Source organism: Schistocerca americana, chromosome 1 (assembly GCF_021461395.2).
Source record: "Schistocerca americana isolate TAMUIC-IGC-003095 chromosome 1, iqSchAmer2.1, whole genome shotgun sequence".
Taxonomy (NCBI): domain Eukaryota; kingdom Metazoa; phylum Arthropoda; class Insecta; order Orthoptera; family Acrididae; genus Schistocerca; species Schistocerca americana.
The window spans coordinates 1,224,090,766-1,224,116,112 of record NC_060119.1 but is presented as its reverse complement, the minus strand read 5'-3'; the positions used below and the strand labels follow the sequence as shown (position 1 = coordinate 1,224,116,112).

Genomic DNA, 25,347 nt, shown 5'->3' with positions numbered 1-25,347 from the left:
CACAGCTTTACTTCTGCCAGTACCTCGTCTCCTACCTTCCAAACTTTACAGAAGCTCTCCTGCGAACCTTGCAGAACTAGCACTTCTGAAAGAAAGGATATTGCGGAGACATGGCTTAGCCACAGCCTGGGGGGATGTTTCCATAATGAGATTTTCACTCTGCAGCGGAGTGTGCGCTCATATGAAACTGCCTAGAAAGATTAAAACTGTGTGCCCGACCGAGACTCGAACTCGGGACCTTTGCCTATCGCGGGCAAGTGCTCTACCAACTGAGCTACCGAAGCACGACTCACGCCCGCTACTCACAGCTTTACTTCTGCCAGTACCTCGTCTTCTACCTTCCAAACTTTACAGAAGCTCTCCTGCGAACCTTGCAGAACTAGCACTCCTGAAAGAAAGGATATTGCGGAGACATGGCTTAGCCACAGCCTGGGGGATGTTTCCAGAATGAGATTTTCACTCTGCAGCGGAGTGTGCGCTGATGTGAAACTTCCTGGCAGATTAAAACTGTGTTCCCGACCGAGACTCGAACTCGGGACCTTTGCCTTTCGCGGGCAAGTGCTCTACCAACTGAGCTACCGAAGCACGACTCACGCAGGAGAGCTTCTGTAAATTTTGAAGGTAGGAGACGAGGTACTGGCAGAAGTAAAGCTGTTTCTCTGGAGAAAAAGTCATTTAGGGTGGTGAAGATACGTGGGTCACATTTAATACATCCCTTAATTCTTTTCTCATATCCTTATTTATTCCTGAGCATTTTATATTCCTTCGTCTTCGGAGGCTCGATGTGAGGCTTTCGAATGCGCGTCTTTTTACAAGTATGGCTTGCTAGCCCATATCAAAACCGACATCCAGGAGTGCCAGGTAGTTTTTGTTCGATGATGTATTTTCCTCAAGCCGTCGACGAGTCAATACGTATCTTCAAGGCAGCAGTGTTTTGAGGTTGCTTTGAAGATACCTTTTCCGTCAGTTACGTCATTCCAGAGGGCTTGTCTTCCGCCATAACTACCGTTGGGTTCTTCGCCGTTGGGTATAGAAACGGAAGATAAATGACACCCTCAGGCCTCGATACCTAATACCGTTGAGGTCAAAAAAAAAAAAAAAAAAAAAAAAAAAAAAAAAAAAAAAAAAAAAAAAAACAAGAGTTGGCCAAGAGAAGCCGAAAGAAAACAAAAGCCCGACATACGTAAGTGGAAGAAATGTCAGATTTAGCTAAAGGTCCATGTTGTTGCTGTCCACATACTTCCAAGAAGGGAGACCCGCTCGGATGACTGCACTTCGTCGGGAATGTCACCAACTCACCAGTCTGACATGGGTGACGCTACCAGAAGCAGCGCTGCCACCTGCATAGCAAAGTGGATCAATGGGATACACAAACCTCCTGAATAACGTTAAGGTGGTATAACATTGGTCAATAAGTAATAAAGTGACATTGAACATAAAGAAAACTAATGCCATGGATGTCAGTTTGAAGTGGAAAATGACAATGTTAAATTAAATGTAGATGGCATTTGTATAGGCTGTGAAAAAAATGCAAAATTTCTAGGAATGAGTACTGATTCTCAGTTGAAGTGGTGTGAACACACAAAGGTACTTGCAAACATCAGCATGTTATGCCCTTAGATCCCATCATCAGTGTGTAGCATGCAGTGTCTTTTAGTTACATATCATTCATATGTACACTCTATTCTTAGCTATGGAATTCTTTTTTGAGGAAAAAATGCACAAAATATGAACACAATTTTTATACTCCAGAAAAGAGCCATAGGAATAATAACCAAAAATACTAGTCGAGCTCATTGTAAAGATTTGTTCAGAACACTGGGGATTTTGACTACTTCATGTGAATACATTTACCAGTCAGTTGTACACATCAAAAATAACAGCTCTGTCCATGACCATGCAACAAGAGAGAGACTCAACTTACATTTACCAAGAAAAAATTAACATAAAACTCAAAACAGCATTTTCTACCAAGGAATAAAACTGTACAATAAATTACATAAAAGAGATTAAAGAAATTGCCAAAATGCATTTATTTAAAAAGGCAGTTAAAAAGTACCTGTCATGCAATACATTTTATACATTGAAGGATTACTTAGCTAAAACAGAGTAGGAATTTGAGGAAGAATGCTATGCAAATAAATAATAATAATAAATCTGTCTGGCAGATTAAAACTGTGTGCCCGACCGAGACTCGAATTCGGGACCTTTGCCTTTCGCGGGCAAGTGCTCTACCATCATCTGAGCTACCGAAGTAAGACTCACGCCCGGTCCTCACAGCTTTACTTCTGCCAGTATCTCGTCTCCTACCTTCCAAACTTTACAGAAGCTCTCCTGCGAAACTTGCAGAACTGCTTCTGTAAAGTTTGGAAGTTAGGAGACGAGATACTGGCAGAAGTAAAGCTGTGAGGACCGGGCGTGAGTCGTCCTTCGGTAGCTCGGATGATGGTAGAGCGCTTGCCCGCGAAAGGCAAAGGTCCCGAATTCGAGTCTCGGTCGGGCACACAGTTTTAATCTGCCACGATGTTTCATATCAGCGCACACTCCGCTGCAGAGTGAAAATCTCATTCAGGAATAATAATAATGATTATAAAATATCCAACATTCCACATAACACCTTCACTTTATGTGTTTTTCCTTCCTTTTTTCCTTTCTAGAAATACTTACCCCCAAGCTATGCATAACACAATACTAAAACCTCTTCCTCTTTCTGAGCTCAACATCTCACTCATTATGGAGTGATGCTGCCTCAGTTTTTCAGCATAGCAAATGGGAAGCTGCGTTACAGAAAATGGCCCACAGATCACCAGTGTGTGTGTGTGTGTGTGTGTGTGTGTGTGTGTGTGTGTGTGTGTAGTGAGCGAAGTGTTATGATACAATGTTTGTATAGTGTGTGCAGTGACTGATAGTGAGATATGAGTGAACAATGTGCCATTACATTTTTTTATTAGTTATTTGTAAAAAACGTATTGTATACCAGGAGTAAATCTAATGATTGTCTCCAACTAGAAGTCTGTAAATATATGTGTATACGAATTAGCTTATTTTAAATTGATCTAAATTTGTAAATAATTTGACATGTCCTATATCCTTGAAAAAGAGATCTACGGGTGAATAAAGCTACTACTATTACTTCTAATATGAGGAGTCATGACAATTCGTACTTCACTGTATGGGGCACAAATTTTGACGCTGAGAAGGAATGATTTACGGCACTTAAAGCGTCAGAAATGTAATTTCTAAGATCTGTGAAAGGCTATGCTAGGGAAGGCAAGATTAGAAACCAAGTAATAAAGGAAGAATTAGAAATCTAATCAATAACCCAAAACGCAATCCAGTACAAAGAAAAGTAGAGAGAACACGTATTTCGCAAGTCAAGACTTCCTAAACTAGCAAAGGATTACAAACCGTGGGGTAAGAGACGTCTGGTAAGACGGAGGATGACGTGGTAACACCGAAACAGGCCTTAGTCCTAACACAGACGTGGCGGAAGAAAAAGGAGAATGTATAATGAACACCCCGTATTTTATTGGACTGTAATTAACTCCTAGCCAACTGTGGAATGTTAAAAGTTTCGTTGGCAACAACTTGTATTTGGGGGTGTGAGGGAGGTGGGTGCAAGAAAATAAGAAAAATGTGACAAAAACCCCCCACTCCCCCCACGCATCGAACTCTAGGCTCTTCAGTCCGGAACCCCACGACTGCCACGGTCGCAGGTTCGAATCGAATCCTGCCTCGGGCTGGATGTGTGTGATGTCCTTAGATTAGTTAGGTTTAAGTAGTTCTAGGGGACTGGCGACCTCGGCTGTTAAGTCCCATAGTGCTCAGAGCCATGTGAACCATTTTTTTTTTTTTTTTTTTTTTTTTAGCTGGTAAACATTGGTGTAGCGTGGCACTGGAAGATTCCCCTAGATGCTGGCACACACTGTACCCTCCCGGACAGCTACTTGCTGAATACGAGCCCTGTTGCAGCGGAGTGTGCGAGCGTGCGCTCCCGAGAGAACAGGTACCGTGCAGACGGCGCTTTATTGTGATGAGGTGCCGAGTGGGAGGTGCTCGTCCTCGAGTCGTTTACGTATCGTCGGCTGGAGAAAGCGGCCGCGTTGCCACGTCGTGTGACTGGTGCTGGACACGGCTGCCCCCGACGCCCACGCACAGACGGCCGGCAGCCGCCGCCGCCCCCGCCGCCGCCTCCGCGCGGCGCCGCTATGGAAGCTTGTCTGCCGAGTCGTGGGTGCGTCACACAGCGCCGGCCGCACAGGTACCTACCGAGCAGCACTCCCATGGCGCGAGGCGCAGCGGACCGAGGACAACGCAGGGTACACGTCTCGAGAAAAGCATTGCAGCAAACTGACAGCGTATGGCGCTGGAGAAGATATATGCAACAACACGAACAATCGAGCTGCGAAGCTCTGCTTCAGCAGGCAGAATTTACCATCCTGCTGTTGTTAGCTTTACTTTCAGTCGATTGAGAAGTCTGTTATGGCTTTATTTAGCGCCACTGAGGCACACTCGTATTTACTGTGGAGGATGCAGCAACACAGATACTTGCGGGTTTATTTCATGTCGATAACTGTGCCTTGGTGCTTGAAGATGTAGCTATAAAAGGCATCGAAATCGATTGCAAATAAAGTAAAGAACAAAAAGAACTGGATGGAAAATTGAGAGGAAAATACATGCAGACTGAAGCGGCGAATGAAAATTTGTAAAAAGGCCGGGATTCGAACCTGGGTTTCCTGCTCACTAGACAGATGTGCTAACCAATAAGGCACCCCGGAACAGTTGTGTTAACATAGCTCTGTGAAAGGTCTCTGGAACCATACAGTTTCATTTGATTAAAGCACTTATGCCTGGGTCTCAGGCAGGATCCCCCACTTCGTTCGATGCTGAGTTGCTACTCGAACGCAGTTGGAGAGCCCCTGCAATGCTATTCGAGTTGCCGCGCGGGAGTAGCTGAGCGGTACTAGGCGCTGCAGTCATGGACTATGCGGCTGATCCTGGCGGAGGTTTGAGTCCTCCCTCGGGCATGGGTATGTGCGCTTGTCCTTAGGATAATTTAGGTTAAGTAGTGTGTAAGCTTAGGGACTGATGACCTCAGCAGTTAAGTCCCATAAGATTTCACACACATTTGAACTTTTCTTTTTTTTTTCTAGTTCAGGACGAATATCAATTGGGCCGAGGCATGAATGGGAATTTGCATTGAGGAGGTAGCATAGCCCATGTACTTGTACAATGCCACTTTGCCAGGGAGGCGTAATGGTTATCTAGCTGCCTAGTGGGCACAAGACCTGGGTTAGAATCCTGGCTTTTGTACAAATTTTCGTCCACTCTACATATTTGCATTGTAGTTGTTTGAGACTTCAAAAGTTTTCTGAAACCATATCGTTTAATTTGGGATGAAAATAACCCGAGTGTTCCAAAACAAAATAATCTACAGCTACAGCACCCATCATGAATCATCATGCAAGCCTGGACTTAACCTAACGTAGACAACGAGATCAGAGACGCAGGAAGAATTCGTATTAGGAAATGGTAAGGGTAGATAACTGCCGTGATCTGCCAAATCGGAAAATAAAAAGATATGACTTGGTGTCAAACGTCAGTTAATCGGCAGGAAAATACTAGGATGAAACAAACAAAGACCAACAGAGATTTAGTATGAGGTGTGTCCACTTGATTAGCTTTAGAGGGCTTGAAATGTAACTAATGGATATCTTAGGTGACATTCGACGCCAAGTCCTATTGAGCTCTTCTAACCAGCTCATTCTATTGCTAACCCTTCTCAACTTAAATGCACAACAGTCCCCGCCTTTGTAAGTTTGTTGGGGGCGCAATCCATGAGGTGTCTGGAAGTCAGCGGAGCAATGGCTGGCCATTTTTCTTCAAGAACGCAAAACAGAGAAGGTGGTTATGTTCGTCGATGGGGTTATCCACTGGGATCAGGTCTGGACTCTGGACAAGCCAGACAATGTCAAGAACATTATTCTCAAGAACCATTGCCTCACATATACTGCTTTATGAAAGGGTGCTTCGTCATGTTGATAAAATCAGCGTCCCTGAAATGTTCTTCGGATATACGCAGAACACAGCACTATAAAACGTGTTCATATGCTGAGAGGATAACACCCTTATCACCATAACAACACCTCATCCGTACTCCACTGTTGGCAGTACACATGATGGCATGTAACCTTCTCCAGGAATCTGTCAAACCCAAACCCTTCTATCGGATTGCCAAACTCTACAGCGTGATTCACCACTCCAAATCACTCCTTTCCAATCACCTACTGTCCAGTGGCATCTGACACCACTACAACCGCCGCTTAGAAGTGGCAACATAAATGTGTGTCTTACGGGGAGCTGCTCTGTCATTATATCGCATTCTTTTTAACAGCCTAAGCACAGTCATTGTGCTAGTTGGACTACCGACAGCACTTTGAAACTGACGAATGGTCCCTTCCGCAAGTTTTCATGATTTTTTTTTTTTCAGTTGCCGCAACGTTCGACGGTCCCCGGCTATCAGTACGTAAAGTCTGTGTGATATTCGTAATGTACCTGATGGATATCTTACACAGGTGATATTCGACGTCAAGTCCTATAGGGCTCTCCTAACCAGCTCATTCTATTGCTAACGCTTCTCAACCAACAAGCACAACAGTCCCCGCCTCCTTTAGTACTATCGTGCCTGCCTCTCGTGAATGAAGTGTAGGTAGTACAAAGAAGAAGTCCGATTGCACTGAAGGGGGAGGTGAATAGGACCACATAACAACAAAAACTGCTACGTTTAACTTCAGTACACAAGTTTGACACTTCAACTGCAAGATCGCAGCCATTTGCAGAAATGAAAAAAAAAGAAAGCGAAATCGATCTGCAGTGTTGCGAACGAATCCGATATGTGACAAAATCGAACGATGAACCCATCGGACACCTTTTATTGTCTCACTTACATGCAGTTACCACTGTTAGCAAAGTGGTTATCGCCAAGCGTGAACGTGCATCGTTTTCAGATGATGATGATGTTCAGATGTGTGTGAAATCTTATGGGTCTTAACTGCTAAGGTCATCAGTCCCTAAGCTTACACACCACTTAACCTAAATTATCCTAAGGACAAACACACACACACACCCATGCCCGAGGGAGGACTCGAACCTCCGCCGGGACCAGCCGCACAGTCCATGACTGCAGCCCCTTAGAACTGCATCGTTTTCCTTTCAATTTTTGCTCTAAGGGCATAAGCAGGTCGCTAAGTTGTTGATGTACAGAATATCTAATAATAAATTAATACTTAAATAAAAAGAATTGTGAACCCGGCAGTATTAGCAATGAGCAGCCGATATTTTTGTAGGGTGGTACGTCGATAGCTTTCCCGTCGATACATCGTAGTATCGATACTATTTTTTGGTACATCGAGAACCGTTAATGATATGTTCTAAATATCGAAGTATCTTCGATAGCTTTCCCGTCGATACATCGTAGTATCTATACTATCTTTCGGTACATCGAGACCCGTTAATGATATGTTTTAAATATCGAAGTATAAACCGTCCTAATTACTACTCTGTAACCAACCGCAGGAGACGGTGGGTCATTTACATTCGAATACTCAGAAAATGTCTCTGAATAGCATACGAAATCTTGTCAATGGTGTTAGGGTTCCTTTCACTCTTAGATGCAAATCATGGTACGGCTGTTGATATACTTTCCGGGATGTGAGGTCGTGGTCCAAGAACTTTTCTGCTCCTTACGTTTCGTCCAGAACTGCGCTGGACTTCCTCAGAGGCGCTGCTCCGCTGAGTCTTGCCGACTGACTGGTCGGGTGTCTGAGAGCGACTTATATATTGTGAGAAAGGGGGGCGTGGTCCAGGTGACACGTGATGAGCAGTGATAATCCATAGCAAAGATAAGGTTGACTATCGATTACCACCTTGTCTAAGATAAAAATTGTTAGCAATTTTGTAGAGCCACTGATAATCCATAGCAAAGATAAGGTTGACTATCGATTACCACCTTGTCCAAGATAAAAATTGTTAGCAATTTTGTAGAGCCACTGTCCATATATCGCTAAGTTTCATAGCCTCCTCTTTCCTATTAAAATTATCGTGATGTTTATAAATTTCGATAGCTTCTCTATATAGCCGTGGATAGTAATTTAACGTTGTAGATAAAACTTCGGTATCCGAAAACTTCACTTGGTGGTTGCCTGGTTGAAGAGCACGTTCCGCTACAGCTGACTTTTCTATTTTTCCAAGTCGACAAAGACTTTTATGCTCTTTCAGTCGCGTGTTTACGCTTCTTTTGGTAGTACCAATGTAAACTTTACCACAGATACATGGAATTTTATACACACTACATGTCGACAGGGGAGGGCGTTTATCCTTCACAGATCGTAGTACTTGACTTATTTTCTTTGTTGGTTTAAAGATCGGTTTTATGTCATGTTTTCGTAAAATTTTACCGATCCGATCTGTTACTTTTTTAATAAAAGGGAGAACTACTGTATTTTTCTGTCGTTGTGGTTCATTCTTATCTTTTGGGTTTCTGTTCCTTGGGCGCAAAATTCTATTTATCTCTTTCCTTGAGTAGCCGTTTTTTTCAAAAGCCTGCTTCAGATGTTTCACTTCAGCATCCAAATGTTCAGGTGTACATATCCGTTCCGCTCGATCGACAAGACTTTTATGACACCTCTTTTTTGTTGAGGATGATGATTAGAATTTTTATGTAAATATCTGTCCGTATGTGCTGCCTTCCGAAAAACTTTATATTCCAAGCTTCTATCGGACCGTCTCATAACTAAGACATCCAAGAAAGATATGCTGTTATCCTTTTCTATTTCCATGGTAAACTGTATTTTTGGGTGAATTTTATTTAGATAATCAAAGAAATCGTCCAAGGCCCTTCTGCCATGGGACCAAACCACAAATGTGTCATCTACATATCGATACCAACGAGATGGTTTGTTACTAGTTTTGTCTAGGGCTGATTGTTCAAACTTCTCCATATAAAGATTGGCAATCGCAGGGCCTAATGGATTACCCATTGCTACTCCATCAAGTTGATCATAAAATTCATTATCCTACTTCAGTTCCAGTGGTCCGATAGAAGCTTGGAATATAAAGTTTTTCGGAAGGCAACACATACGGACAGATATTTACATAAAAATTCTAATCATCATCCTCAACAAAAAAGAGGTGTCATAAAAAGTCTTGTCGATCGAGCGGAACGGATATGTACACCTGAACATTTGGATGCTGAAGTGAAACATCTGAAGCAGGCTTTTGAAAAAAACGGCTACTCAAGGAAAGAGATAAATAGAATTTTGCGCCCAAGGAACAGAAACCCAAAAGATAAGAATGAACCACAACGACAGAAAAATACAGTAGTTCTCCCTTTTATTAAAAAAGTAACAGATCGGATCGGTAAAATTTTACGAAAACATGACATAAAACCGATCTTTAAACCAACAGAGAAAATAAGTCAAGTACTACGATCTGTGAAGGATAAACGCCCTCCCCTGTCGACATGTGGTGTGTATAAAATTCCATGTACCTGTGGTAAAGTTTACATTGGTACTACCAAAAGAAGCGTAAACACGCGACTGAAAGAGCATAAAAGTCTTTGTCGACGTGGAAAAATAGAAAAGTCAGCTGTAGCGGAACGTGCTCTTCAACCAGGCAACCACCAAGTGAAGTTTTCGGATACCGAAGTTTTATCTACAACGTTAAATTACTATCCACGGCTATATAGAGAAGCTATCGAAATTTATAAACATCACGATAATTTTAATAGGAAAGAGGAGGCTATGAAACTTAGCGATATATGGACAGTGGCTCTACAAAATTGCTAACAATTTTTATCTTGGACAAGGTGGTAATCGATAGTCAACCTTATCTTTGCTATGGATTATCAGTGGCTCTACAAAATTGCTAACAATTTTTATCTTAGGCAAGGTGGTAATCGATAGTCAACCTTATCTTTGCTATGGATTATCACTGCTCATCACGTGTCACCTGGACCACGCCCCCCTTTCTCACAATATATAAGTCGCTCTCAGACACCCGACCAGTCAGTCGGCAAGACTCAGCGGAGCAGCGCCTCTGAGGAAGTCCAGCGCAGTTCTGGACGAAACGTAAGGAGCAGAAAAGTTCTTGGACCACGACCTCACATCCCGGAAAGTATATCAACAGCCATGTCACCCGGTCGTGAAAGCCTTCATTCTAAAATCATGGTACGCCCCGACAGCGAAGATGTAAAAGTTATCGAAAATCCTGTATCCTGCTCGACTGGCTAGTACCTCTACAGTCATTTGCCTTTTCGAGCGGACAGGAAACGGATAGCGCGTGACCTGGGAAGACTTGGAATGAGAATGCAGCGAAAGTGAAACCGGGGGGTGTGGCGGCCAGTCCAGTCCAACCTGTTGCGGCCGGTATGGGCAGAGCGGCTCGCGGCCGGACCGTAAGTGACAATGGCCGTCCCTCCTCATTTAAGCCTCGAGCGGCTGCCTGGCCCGACGGGCTGGTAGAAAAAGCGCTCCGCACAAATGTTAATCTGAGGGTGAAACACGTGTTACGTCGCATTAATGAGCGCCGCACGTCACGCCACGCGGCGACTTGTTCGTCTGAAGACTCGTCTTGTCGAGAGCTGCTTTTAAAGCTGATTTATGTCTCATTCGGTAGGTGCAGCCGAGCGAGCTACGCGCACAGTACAACTAGAAGCATGGCCACGAACCAGTACTGATGAGATGAACTGTGTGCAGTTTTTAAGCATATTTACGTGTGTAAAGGACCTCTGGCCGACTGACCAATTGCTCCTCAAATAAAAGTTGGTCACTCATTGTTTCTTTCCTGTTTGGCCGGCCGGGGTGGCCGAGCGGTTCTAGGCGTTACAGTCTGGAACCGCGCGACCGCTACGGTCGCAGGTTCGAATCCTGCCTAGGGCATGGATGTGTGTGATGTCCTTAGGTCAGTTAGGTTTAAGTAGTTCTAAGTTCTAGGGGACTGGTGACCTCAGTAGTTAAGTCCCATAGTGCTCAGGGCCATTTGAACCATTTTTCTTGTTTTTTTGCTCTTGGTCTCTCATTTCCTGTCTGTCCTCAAGTGTCACTTCCTCTAGCCAGTAATCCCTCTTCATTTCTACCACATCTTTCATCTTGTCTCTAACTCCTCATACTAATTTTTTAATTTCTTTACTTTTCTTCCTTATACATACACTTTATTTCTGTTTTCAAATTATGACAAGTTTTGCTCTAGTTGTCCACGTCCCACAGACTTAGGTATCTGTGGGAACTAATTGTCAGAAAAAGAAGCAATACAAAAAATGTAAGCCATTTACATTTATGCTGTACATAAGGATAAATATTACCCACCCTCTGCAAATGAATGTTAACAGTTGTGTATAACCACACATATTAGGCATGATTAGTGATCTATAAAATGGAAAGAGTTAATCGGTTAAGCACACATATTTTGATGTGAGGCGTGTTGTGTTTCCTGGCATCACTTATCTCACCGTGAAACGTCTACCGTTATACAATTATCTCTTTCTGTAAGCTGAAGATTGAGGAGTATAAACAGAAAGGAAATGAAAGGCACTTGCTGCGGAGTCAGTGGCGACGAGTGAAAATGTGTGCCATACTGTGACTCGAAACCAGAATCTCCTGCTTGCCAGGCAATTGCGTTACCTACTGCGCCATCCGGACATAGTGTTTACTGCACCTGCGTGACTATCTCGCTACGCCCTTCGGCCAACCCACATTCCCACATAGCGCACATATCCGAAGTCGCCGTCCATGTTCTGCACGCTCGCAACTTTGAGATGGCCGTAGGAGGTCAAACGTGATCGTACATTCGCACTGAGAGTGGGTGTCCGAAAGAACAGACACCACGCATTCACAAAAGTTATCCCTTTCATCTTTATAGACCACTGGTCCTTTTCAATAAGCATACACAAAAACACGTCTGGTTAAAATGATAACTGCTCTTCCACACCAAAACAGGGAAAATTTTTGTTCCTGTCGGCATGATGAATTTAACAGAATTAACAAGGCTCGAAACATTAACAATGCAATATAAATCACTTACAAATCAAACCGCAGGGAAATAGTAGGAAGCTAAAGGGAAGTGATTGCAGCAAAAAATATAATGAAATTAAAAAAAAAAACGCCGGCGATAGAACTTATTGTGCTCCCAGACAAGTCAAAATAACGTTCAGTGATAAAACTTTCGGAAGCGACTGTCTGTACTTGTTAAATGTTTTGAAAAAAGGAAAAGAAGCATATTTGTGCCATCAGTGTATGACTGTATGTTTATCCTCTACCGTTTTCAGATATCACAACCATCTTTGCAGGAGAAAATTGTAAGGTACGAAAAAGGCGGAACAGAATTTACAGACACATCAAAGAAAATGGGGAAACTGCAAAAAGGTAATTTTAAGAGCATAGCACATTTTCGTCAGTTAGGGCCCACCCAAATGTGGGACACACATAACTTTCATAATAGTCTGCCTGAACAGTCCATATAAACGTGTTGTGCCTCGGCACAACGACAGTAATACACGCTTGGTGATAATTCCACATTTAATAACTGACACGCTCGTATGGAGTGTGTTCAGACAGACTATTGTGACAGGTACATTCTAAATTTCATTGTGTCATATTTGACGAAAATGTGTTCCTGATCCATTGACGTATACCGTGTAAATACTATTGTTTTGAAATGATGTTTTTTAATGCCATTTTCTATGATGCATGTGTATGTTCAACATTCGTTTGTTTTGTTCAGTACATTTCTCTCCTGTAAAGATGGTTGTAATAACCTAAGCAGGTAGAGAATAAACATACAGTTGCACAGATAATGGCACAAATATGCCATTTTTCAGAAAGTTTCGAAAACTTGAAAGCAATGACTCAGTAGGAAGATTCTAAAAGGAATTCCACTCTTAAACGAACAGAATACTGAGGGCATCTACGAGAGAGATGATCTATCTTCTAACGTGATGGAAGAAGAAGAAGAAGAAGAAGAAGAAGAAGAAGAAGATGTTGATTTGGGACACAAGGGATCCAGTATTGGAGTCAGAGACCTATAGAGCCTTAGAACTCTTGTGATCAAATAAGTCACAAGACACAGATAATATTTCTTCGAAAACCCTAAAATATTTGGGGAAGCCCAAACTAGACGATTATTCTATTTCCTACGTAGAAGCTACGAGACCAAGAAACCTTTACGAGATTTGTAGACCTACATGATTTAATTCCACAGAAAACAAGTGTAGCATGTAGTGAAAGATGGGTAATTTGCTATATGTACAAAACCCAAGAGAAATCACTGAGAGTGGAAATGGCCGACGTATGATTTTACAAACGGTCCGCAGAGAATTTATGCCTTTCTTTAGTCCAGAAGGCATTCCTAGTTGTCATCGATGATAAAATCACTTAGGCTACCGGTCTTCTGTATGTAGCAGGCTGCTTCTGGATTTAATATGAGGAAGAAATTTGAGAATGTACGTGTGGAGTGCAGCATTGTATGGAAATGGTCATAAACTCAGTGAAAAAGAAGGAAGAAAAGACTCGAAGTGACTGGGACCCATTGTTATATATTTATACTGAAGATTAACAGGGCTGATGAGACAGGGAATGTGGAGGTCCTCTGCTGGATCGGCAAGGAAAGAAATCTGCTAGAAACTGAAAGACATGTGCTAGGATATATGGCAATGGGAGACTTTTCTCCTTGCTTTCAAAAGCAGACTTACTGGGAAGCAGACAGAATATGTCGTCTACAGCCGCCAGTATTTCAGCAAGTACACACTCCATTTGTCTCTTGAAAATGACCGATTGTCCAGCAATAGATATTTCGGAAATACTCAAAGACTTTACTCTACTGCTTTCCTGTAAGTTCTTAGAAGATAATGCGGTTATTTCCATGGTACTGTAAGAAGCTGTAGAGGGCAAAAACTGCAGGGGAAGATAGTTATTGAGCCGCGAGGGATTAGCCGAGCGCTCTAAGGCGCTGCAGCCATGGACTGTGCGGCTGGTCCCGGCGGAGGTTCGAGTCCTCCCTTGGGCATGGGTGTGTGTGTTTGTTCTTAGGATAATTTAGGTTAAGTAGTGTGTAAGCTTAGGGACTGATGACCTTAGCAGTTAAGTCCCATAAGATTTCACACACATTTGAACATTTTTTCATAGTTATTGTGCTATATTCTACAAAAAAACGCGGACGTTGGATGTAAGAGCTACTCTAAAACAAAGAATTTGGCACAAGAAGCAGGCGGGATCAAACCCGCTGGAAAGCTGATGACAAATCCGAGCCCTACCCCATCCCCACAGCAAAAAAAAAAAAAAAAAAAAAAAAAAAAAAAAAAAAAAAAAAAAAAAAAAAAAAAAAAAAAAAAAAAAAACTTTTCTTCAGATAACACGACTTTACAAGCAGTGGAAGGCTATACTTTAATAATTCTGTTTTGTATAATGCTACTTGAAAACATGGACCTAGACATAGTAATAAGTGACTTCTGTTGGAACAGTGTTGCCATTTGTGTTTCATTGTTCCATTGTCGACGAATTCAAGCTGTAACAGACTAAACCACAGACGCAATATATACTCTTTGTGCTCTCGTTGCGTTGTATAACGTTATATAATGAGAGTGCTGCCATTTAGTAGACGAAGACCAGAAACAAGCATACCATAGAGAGATAGTTATTGATGCCCAATTACAATTTCCATTTAGCGCACAAAACGGGTCAACGGTACTGCACAGTTACCTGAACTCGCTATCTTCACGTTGCTTACGGATGCAAATACGGCTCGGAAACGGAGACAAGTCCACACTCATGCGCGAAAGGGCATAGGAGGGTTATAGGAATTTTTTGGCCGGTGACGACGTCTGCAGCTGTGCAGTTCGAAGCTACGATGGAGCTGGCAAAGTGACTTCGAGAAGAAAGAAGGAGGAATATGGCAGCTTGGTGCAATGACTAGTTGAGACGAAAACGTGATATAGGATTAAACGGAACATGCTGTACCTCAAAAGCTTTTTTGCTATATAGAACAGTGGGAGAAATAAAAACGGACTAGACACACTATTGAGATTTCTAAGAGAATTGATCCCCGCAAAGAAAATGTTTATGTACAAAAAGTCAGCCATCGAGTCACCAGTCGTTGGCAACCTTACAATAGCCGATAACTTCTCGGAAGGAGTAATTACTTTTTAGAGTGTGCTGCTTCGTTAAGTTCTGTCGCAGCATGTCCAGTAGGAATCGATAATTATCGTCATTTATTCTCAGTTAAGTTCGAAATGTATTTCTGTCCTCTAAAAGACATTATTTGCAAACAAATGCCAACCGTTCCCTCTACGCCTAAAGCAAGAAATTATTGTTCATTTCATTGTACATATTTGTGCACGAAGTACTGATCCGCGCTTTCTGGTGCGTCCGATCACATGTCGGTTTTCCCATTCTCTTTAGCTCATCCATTGCGGATTCCTTTAAGGAATGCATCCAAGTTGCTAACGGGAATAACATACAGATGGGAGGAAATGAGAACTGATGATCTGTTAGATGAGGATAAGTTTGATTTTCGGAACGGTACGAGGGCTATTAGTTTATAAAGGTACCATCGCTAACGAAATGGAAACCACGCTGAACACACAAAAAAAAAAAAAAAAAAAAATTATAGGCCGCAGTTAGTTACGTCTTGCAGTTACTTATTTGTAACCAATTTGTACTAAATTTTCAATACCTTTGTGACAGAAGTCTTTCCGCCAATTATCTACGTCGTCTGCAACTCGTTGTCTGTGCCAAAATCTCTTCGTAGACAGCGGTTCATATAAGCAGACATGAAACTGAGAGGGAGCCCATTCCAGGCTTTCTCGTGGGCGATCAAATATTTCCCACAAACATTTCCCACCGAAAACGCTACAGGAGAGTCTTCATTGCCACTGCAGCGTGCGGCCGAGAGTTGTCATGAAGAAGGAAATCCATGACTTGCGCTATGTGGGCTGCATGAAATCAAGCAAAATTTCTCAGCAGCCACTCATACTTGGGGGAGGGGAGTCACTATTTTCCAGGCACCTTTAGGTGCTCATTGTGCACTCTGAACAGAAAAGAGCGATTTGACGCCGTCGAGGGGCATGCTACAGACACTGCCTAACACATCTGTAGAAAGATTCGTGAGATTTCCTCTGTGGTTTCTATTTCGCTACCGATCAGGCCGTAATAAACGAATAGCCCTAATAAAAGAGCAACAGATGCATCTCTCATGTGGAACATGATACTGAACGCAAGGCTTAAGAAAACCAGAAAAGGATCACAGGATTTATTGACCTAGTAAAATACGGTAAACAATGTAAAATGCTGCCAAATATTCGACATTATCAGGAAAATCGTAGTGTAGAGGAAGACAGGCAATATACAATACGTACAACAACTAAGGAGAAAAAATGAGAATGGATGACCAAGAACGAAGTGGATGGATTAAAAAGAGAGTAAGACAGGAAGTGGTGTTACGTCCCTACTGCTCAGCCTATACGTCCAAAAAGCAATGATGGAAATAAAAGTAAGTATAAAGAATGAGCTTACAATTGAAGGTGAAAGTATATAAGGGATAAGAACTGTTGATGACATTACTATCCTGAGAGAAAGAGAAGAAGAAATACAGACCTATTGAATGTCATAAGCAGTCAAATGTGTACTCAGTCTGGCTTGAGAGCAAACCGAAGAAAGACGAGAATGACATTGGAGGTAAACTTAACATCAAAACTGGTGGCCACGAAGTAGAGGAAGTTAAGGAATTCTGCTACCCTGGAGGCAAAAATAACACATGATGGACAAAACAAGAAGAACATAAATAGTAACGTAGCACAGGCAAAGAGGGCCTAACCAGTCAAAAGACATCTGCTGGTATCAGCCAATGCCTTAATTTGAGGAATGAATTTCTGATAGGACAGCATTGTATGATGGTGAGTAATGAAATACGTTCGTTGATTGATTCGGGGGAGGGGAGGTTATCGGTCCCATCGGATTAGGCAATGATGGTAAAGGAAGTCAGCCGCACCGTTTCAAAGGAGCCATCCCGGCATTGCCTGAAGCGGTTTGCACGGAAAAGTCACATCAGGATGACCGGACGCTGGTTTGAACCGTCGTCCTCCCGAATGTGGGTGCTAACCATTGCACCACCTTGCTCGGTGTAAAATGTGGTATGTGAAAATCGTAAAAAAAGAGTATCGAAGAGTATGGGATGTGATGCTGTAGCAGGATGTTGAAAATTATGTGGAAGGTGTGAAGGTTGTCTGCAGAATCGTCGAGGAAAGGGACGAATGTTACACACTGACAAGAAGAAACGATAGAGAGAGGGTGACAGGGCATGTTTTAAGCACTAACTTCGATGGCACTAAAGGGAACTTGTAGAGGATAAAACGTGAAGGGAAAGGTTCATATGGCTCTGAGCACTATGGGACTTAACATCTGAGGTCATCAGTCCCCTAGAACTTAAACCTAACTAACCTAAGGACATCACACACATCCATGTCCGAGGCAGGATTCGGACCTTCGACCGTAGCAGTCGCGCGGTTCCAGACTGTAGCGCCTAGAAACGCTCGGGCACCCTGGCCGGCGAAAGGAAAGGCAGAAACTTAGATATCTAAACAAATAATAGTGGTCAAGGGGCGCAAGCACTGGAGAAGAAGAGGTTGCCATTGGAGAGAAATTTGTAGCGAGACCCATCAAATCAGAAGTTATAACTGAAAGGTAGGGCACTTAACGGAACTGTTGCTCAACATAGCCTAGTCCGAATCTATTTAAGATCCCCTTGGTATATCTCCGTGCCTTGCCTATTTTAGTGGCCATTTCATTCCCTTCTTCTTCTGTTCTTCCCTCCTACTTTGGCCTCACTCATTCCCGTTCTTTCTGCCTTCCCCAGATTTTTCGCCTGTCACAAAACTGAACGCCCCGTGGAAACGGCGCCTAAAGCGCGTGCTGCGGCTGCTATACCATAGTTACGTGGCTCAGTGCGATTTGCTGCTGGTTCTCCTAGATATGATATCTAGTAAAAAAGAAATGCGCCTGTTTAGTCCGACGAGGATGACCTACAGAGTTGGGGTCAAAGAGTCTACTGTGACGCTGAAATGTTTGCCAGCTCTGGTCGCGTCCAGTGACAAGTGTCCAGCCGCCGACAGGTGTGGCGAACAGCGCCGAGTGCGGCAGCAGGCGGCGGGCGGCGCGGAGGCGGGCCGTGATCTGTGGGCCGTGCCGAGCGCCGCGTGCTGCCGGCCACTGCGCACGCGCGGCCGCCTCCGACTGCCCGCCTCGCAGCAGCAGGAATGCGCGCCGCGGCCAACGACCGCGGGATTCACCCGCTCTGCTCTGCTCCGCTCTGAGCAGCGCGAGGCGAGTCTGCCGGTGGGAACAACAGAACGGACACAGCCGACGCAGGCCGGCGCGTTCAGTTCTAACGAGCGAAACTCCCCATCACATGCCCCTCAGGTTTAGTGTACGATGGCCCAGTGGATAGCCAGTCAAAAACCAAACACAGTACAAGCATGAAAAGCGTGATGTGTGCTGAACTGTGAAAAAAAGAAGGAAAATACAAAGAATGAGCGGTCCAAGTGCAAGATGTGCGACATCGTGCGCGTTTGAATATCTGCGGCGTCGTGGTTATTGAGCCGTGGTAAAAAAAAAATTGCTGTTTCGAAGAGCGCGCCGCGGCGTATAGTGTGAAACAGTCGCCCTCCGTTTCGGGCGGTGGCGCTGCTGTGTCAATCGCAGCTTTGGTGTCTCCCGCTAGTGGGAAAGGGGAAAGGTTGTCTGTTCACGTGCATTTAAGGGGCGCTATCAGCTCGCCAGTCGGTCCGACCCTCCTTCTCTGCTGAAAACCTACTCCTCAACCTTGTTCACCTTCTGTCTCTCCAGCTCAACTCCCGTCGCTCCGCAATTTTTGTTTCCCTTGACCTCCAAAATGCCTATGACCGTGTATGGCATCCCGGTCTCCTCTTTAAACTCCAAACCTACGCCCTGCCTATCAATTTTGTCCGTCTGGTCGCTTCCTTCCTCTCGCATCGTCTTTCCTATGTCACCCTCCACAACACCAACTCCCGTATCTTTTATCCCACGGCTGGTGTTCCCCAGGGTTCTGTCCTCTCCCCTCTCCTTTATCTCTTGCATACAGCTGATATGCCTAAGCCACCCCCACCAGTCCACCTTCTCCAGTAAGCTGATCACACCGCCTTCCTGGCTCTCTATCCTACCCTTCAGCGGTCTCAACGTACCCTCCAAAGCCACCTTAACCAGTTCACCACTTGGTGTAACCAGTGGTTCCTCCGTCTCAACCCCTCCAAAACCCAGGCAATCATCATAGGCCGCACCAATCGCTCCTTTCGCCTCCATGATTTCTACCTCACCCTTTATGGTCGTCCCATCCAGCTCGCCCCCACCCTGAAATACCTTGGCCTCACCCTCGACCGTCACGTCACCTGGACCCCTCATCTCCAGACCGTCCAGCAGAAAGCCCATTCCCGCCTCCGCCTTCTTAAACTCCTGTCTGGCCAGACATGGGGATTGCATCCTTCTACCATCCTCCACACCTACAAATCCCTCATCCATCCTATCCTCTGTTATGCCAGCGTCGCCTGGATCTCCACCCCCACCCGCTTTTACAAGGCCCTCCAAATCCTTGAACACTATGCACTCCGCCTTGCCTTCCGTATCCGCCTTCCTTCCCCCACATGGCTCCTGTATGACCTCATCCCCTTCCCCCACCTCCTCCTGTTCCTCCAACATCTCTGCATCCTATACATTGTCCGCAGGCTTGATCCCCCCCACCCTCTGGTTTCCTCCTTCCTCTCCACCCCCCGCCCGTTGCCACGCCTCTATCGCTGTATCCCTCCCTCTCTCCACCTCCACACCCTCCATCTCCTTCATCAGGGCAATTTCCAACGCCTCCTCCTCCCGGATGACGAACTTCGCCGTGACATCTACCCTTCCATCCAACTATAACCTGGCCTTGTTCCCCCCCCCCCCCCCCCAGGGCACCCTTTTTCCTCTTCCCTCCTTCTCCCAGAGCGGATTTTCCTCCTTTCCCCCCCTCCCCTGAGACCCTCCACCCCATACTTGCCTCTTTCCTTCCCACACCCCTCCCTACCTGGCCCTCTTCAGCGCACCCCCCGCTCATCTCCCCCCCTCTCTTCCCCTCTCTTCATTCTTCTGGTCTCCCTCATCTCCTTGCACCTGGCAGATCCTCTGTTTTGATCATCATCAGTGTGCCACATCAGTGTTGTGTTTAGTGCTGTTTCTCCTGTGTGTCAAGAGGTGTGATTTTAATTGTGTACTGCCTTGAGGTTCGCCATCAGTGTTACGTTATGTGCTACGCCATCCGTCGATACCTTTTATGTTCCAGTCATACTGTGCCTTGTGTTCTTTTAATTGTCGCAGTGTGTGGCATTTTGTGTGTGCTACTTTTACACAGTTTTTTATCTCCATTTTACAGTCACCCCGTTTTTTGTCTATTTCCTTCCATGATGTTCCCCCCTTTTTTATATCTATGTTCACCATATTCTCTTCTTTGGTATTTTTAAATGTCTTCTATTGTTTGTTCTATGTCTTTCGGCTGAAGAGCACCGCATATGCTGCTGCCAGCCCGCCCCGTAGGGAATTGAAATACAATAAAGAAAAAAAAAAAAAAACTCTCCAGTCAGTCAGTCTGGGGTAGCAGTCCCCAGCTTGCTAGTCTGTTTCTCGTCCGCATTTGTTAGGCAGTTAGTGTCTGCCGTTCGGAGTGCTAGTATGTCTGTCGTTCGGATCAACCTTTAAAGCCGGCAAAATGAGAGTCTTTCAACACCGCCAGTAAGAGAACTCAGCTAGTGGTCGCCCGGTCGGGGCTTAGTTCCTGCATCTGAGTCTGCGTGTTAGGCCGCCAGTGTCCTCGAGTTTGCTCAGACAATGATCATTGTCGGTTGCATCGATCGGTTGGTCGGTCGCGCACTGAGACACAAGATGACTTGTCCGCCTTGAGCGTCCGCGCATGTGAGGTCGCCACGTGAGTCCAGTGGGCCGCGGCGTATTGCGAGGGATAGTGACTTCGCGGTCGACACTAGAGCAACAGGAGTCAACCCACGGCATCAGTCTGGCCGGTGCGAGCTGCGACGCCGTAGGACGGGAGATCGGCGCGCCTTCCTGCGTCCGTTGAAGCGGCTGGCAGCGGACGGTTCGGGTGTGCGATTTGGGGGTGCTGTGCCGGGTCTTCTCGATAAATCGCAGTTTATTAGAAGTTAAGTGATTGGTGATATGTTGTTTGATTTACTCATGTTAAATTCTGCTTGTTTTCTTGGTGAGGTCACCAGCTGTTTTGCTTTGGGGTCGTCCCACCATTCTTCTCCGTTTGCCCACCCGCGCGAAGGTGGTTGTTTACAAATTGGGTGGTCCGATTTTCCTTTGTGGAGTAGGGCGGGTTAAAACAACCTGCGGTTCGGGTTGTTCGGTAATCTCCCTATCAATCTACCGTACGTTAGTAGCTGCCGCTGTTATGTTTGTCCGATTTCGTGTGTTAACGAATTTATTCCTTGGAGTGTAACGGCCTAATACCTGAAATATGTTTTCATTTTTGGAAACTTTGATATTATAGCCTATGATATTGAGAGGCGGTATCTGTGTACTTTAGAGCATCTTAACTATTGTTTGGCCAATCTTGTAGAATTTTATATAAGATTGCATTTCATGGGCTTTTATTTAAATGATCATTTTAGTATATAAAATTGCCACCCTTTCACCGTAAGACTTTACTTTGAAGTTAAAATCAAGTTGCACTTCGGTGGCAAGGGTAATATTTTAATTGTTAGTGGTTCAAATGGCTCTGAGCACTATGCGACTTCACTGCGGAGGTCATCAGTCGCCTAGAACTTAGAACTAATTAAACCTAACTAACCTAAGGACATCACACACATCCATGCCCGAGGCAGGATTCGAACCCGCGACCGTAGTGGTCGCTCGGCTCCAGACTGCAGCGCCCAGAGCCGCACGGCCACTCGGCCGGCTAATTGTTAGTGTTTTGTACCATTTCCATCCCTCCTACGGGGGGTGCATAGTTTGTGTGCTTGTGTAAATTGTTAAAACTCTTAGTTTAAAGTTATCTGGTGTGTTGCAGATTTGCACCAGTGTAGTCTTTCAGAGGCTGTTGTGAGCGGTCGTAACTACGGCCGTGTCAAAAGGGAGCTGCAAAGTTCTCTGCCCAAAAGCTCATACAGTCAAAACTTGTTTCTTTCTGCCTCTGAATAAACTGTAACTTTGATATTTAGAGGGTGCTTTCTGATCATAATTTTAAATCTGTTTATTTTAAGAAATGCTATTAGGCACTATTAAAGTGAATAAAATTCCCATTTGTTAAAAGGAATTTGACTATGATTTCATCAGTTACTCCCTGGCAATTACTTCCATGCTTCCATAGTGTGATTAAATGTGTTATGTTCTTGATGAATCGCTAGTGAATAAAATTAATTCTTAAGAATATTCTTTGAAAATAAATCACGGTTTAGTTATGTGGTCACAGTGCTGGACTGCAAGAGGGCAAGATCCGTGTTCAAATCTCCCTTGTGCCTGCCGTATTTCTAGTTTCACAAAATTATGAACTGTCTTTTCGCTCATTGACGTGTCTATTCGCTGTATTCCAGTTTGTGTGTGTGTCGTGGTGTAACGTACGTTCGCAACAGCGAGATGTGAGGAAAGGGTTTCAGACGTACATACCCCCTATTTGTTCTACACAAGTATCTCATGTTATCACTCTTGCGTAACGTTTTGGAAGTTTTGGCTCTTGAATTCCTTTGTTGTAACATAGATTCTTGTTTTAATTTCAGTGAGAGCTTTATACAGATCTCGCCTGCTCTAATTATACAAGGGTTGAATGAAAAGTACTGCCTCCGCCTTGGGTTTGGATGGGAATATTTTAATAAATTAAACGTAGCTGGCCACGGTGGCCGAGCGGTTCTAGGAGCTTCAGTCCGGAACCACGCGACTGCGCCTGTTACAGTCGCAGGTTCGAATCCTGCCTCGGGCATGGATGTGTGTGATGTCCTTACGTTAGTCAGCTTTAAGTAGTTCTAAGTTCTAGGGTACTGATGACCTCAGATGTTAAGTCCCATAGTGCTCAGAGCCATTAGAACCATTTTTGAAATCAAACGCAGAAATAATCCTTATAATGTGATCTTTAATTAGCAATATTCATTTTTCCACATAATCACCAACCTATTGGATACATTTCTGCCAACTATGAACAAGTTTTCTGATGCCATCACGAAAGAAGTCGACACACTGTTTCCGCAACCACAGTCTCACAGTTCTTTCAACGTCTTCACCAGAAGTATAGTGATGCCACGCAGATCATCTTTCATTATCGGGAACAGATGCAAGTCAGACGGTGCTAAATCTGGACTGTATGGAGGATGCCGTACGGTTGTGAGATTCAGTCTCTGAAGTTCTGCTGTGGTGGCACGTGATGTGTGTGGTTTGGCATTGTCATGCTGCAGGAAAACATTTCCCATTTCCTTTCGGACCCCTGTTAGCCGACGTTTCAGAGTTCGAAGCATTGTAATGTAACGGTCAAAATTTATTGTTGTTCTGCGATCAAGGAAATCAACATGGATAACACCACCTGCGTCCTAGAACACTGTGGCCATGATTTTTTCAGCTGAGGGCTGCGTCTTGAATTTTTTTTTTTTTCTGGGACGTGTTTTTGTGTCGGTATTCCACAGCCTGACGTTTCGTCTCCGGGTCGTAATGGTGTACCCACGTTGCGTCTCCCGTCACAACTGAATGGAGAAAGGAGTCACCTTCATTCTCGTAACTCGAGACGAGTTCCTGGCAAATTTCAAGTCTGTGTGCTTTCATTTCAGGAGTCAGCGTTCCGGGGTATCCATCGTGCACAGGTCTTCCGATAGCCAAGCAAAGCAATAACGTGATCCACACGTTCTTGTGAAATGCCGATTGTGCTTGCTATTTCTCTCTGAGTGATACGACAGTCCTCCTCAATCAGTCTGTCAACATTTCGCTCGCGAAACTCGGTGGTTGCTGTTCCAGGACGTGCAACTCTTTGTTTGTCACGTAGGTCAGATGTTCCCGCCTCAACATCTTTAAACTTACTCGCCCAACGCACAGTACTCACATCAACAGAGTCACCATAAACTGCTTTCATTCTCTGATGAATCTCCTTTGGATTGACACCTTCTCTGTCAAGAATTCAGTGATTGCACTTTGCTTACATCACATCGACCGTGTTGCCACTGCTAACTCGTTATTGTTGACTGCTAACTGATATCACCTGTAGACACTTTATTGCCTTTCCAGTATTTGCTTTCCCCTGAGTACCAAAAGTAGCCCTTAGTTCAGTTTTCGGTCCGTGTTTATGAAATTTATATCTGGATCAGAATGCCGAAACGCTCAGTGGTGTGGAAATGGAAGGCATCATAGAAATTATTATTTATCCACAAGATAAATTCAATTCGGTGTATAGTTTCTGCAATAACTACTCGTACTTTTAACAGTAGCCAGTAGTTATCTAAAGATGATCTAATAAACCGAAAACTAGTGCATACAAATAAAAATCAGTAGAACAAAAAACCGCCTAAGTGTTATTCAACCCTCAAAATGGAATTATTCTATCAAGAAACGACGGAAGAATCCATAAATAATATTATGAAACTATATTCTTTAAAGAAATTCAAAGAAAATTAACGAAACGTGACAAATATTTCTCGCAAAGGAAAGCTTCCCACAGTTAATGATATATGCTTAAAAAAACAGCTGATTAGGTCACGTAACAATCCAAAAAATTGTGTCTTATATTCATGCACTCGTTATTCATCCATCAGACCAGTCCTAAAATATGGAGCAGAAACATGGAGTACAAGTAGAGGGAGAGACCACAAATTATAGAAATTTGAAAACAAATGTCTACAGCTACATCTACATTTATACTCCGAATGCCACCCAACGGTGTGTGGCGGAGGGCACTTTACGTGCCACTGTCATTACCTCCCTTTCCTGTTCCAGTCGCGTATGGTTCACGGGAAGAACGACTGCCGGAAAGCCTCCGCGCGCGCTCGAATCTCTCTGATTTTACAATCGTGATCTCCTCGGGAGGTATAAGTAGGGGGAAGCAATATATTCGATACCTCATCCAGAAACGCACCCTCTCGAAACCTGCACAGCAAGCTACACCGCGATGCAGAGCGCCTCTCTTGCAGAGTCTGCCACTTGAGTTTGCTAAACATCTCCGTAACGCTATCACGCTTACCAAATAACCCTGTGACGAAACGCGCCGCTCTTCTTTGTAACTTCTCTATCTCCTCCGTCAACCCGATCTGGTACGGATCCCACACTGATG

The 25,347-nt window shown here is 44.2% G+C and overlaps 1 non-coding gene across 1 annotated transcript; it reads right to left on the bottom strand.

Annotated features, from left to right (window-relative positions):
• Nucleotides 1-510: 510 nt before the first annotated feature.
• Trnas-cga lies at nucleotides 511-585 on the bottom strand. The gene has a single exon. It is a non-coding gene; the product is annotated as a tRNA-Ser (tRNA).
• Nucleotides 586-25,347: the final 24,762 nt, after the last annotated feature.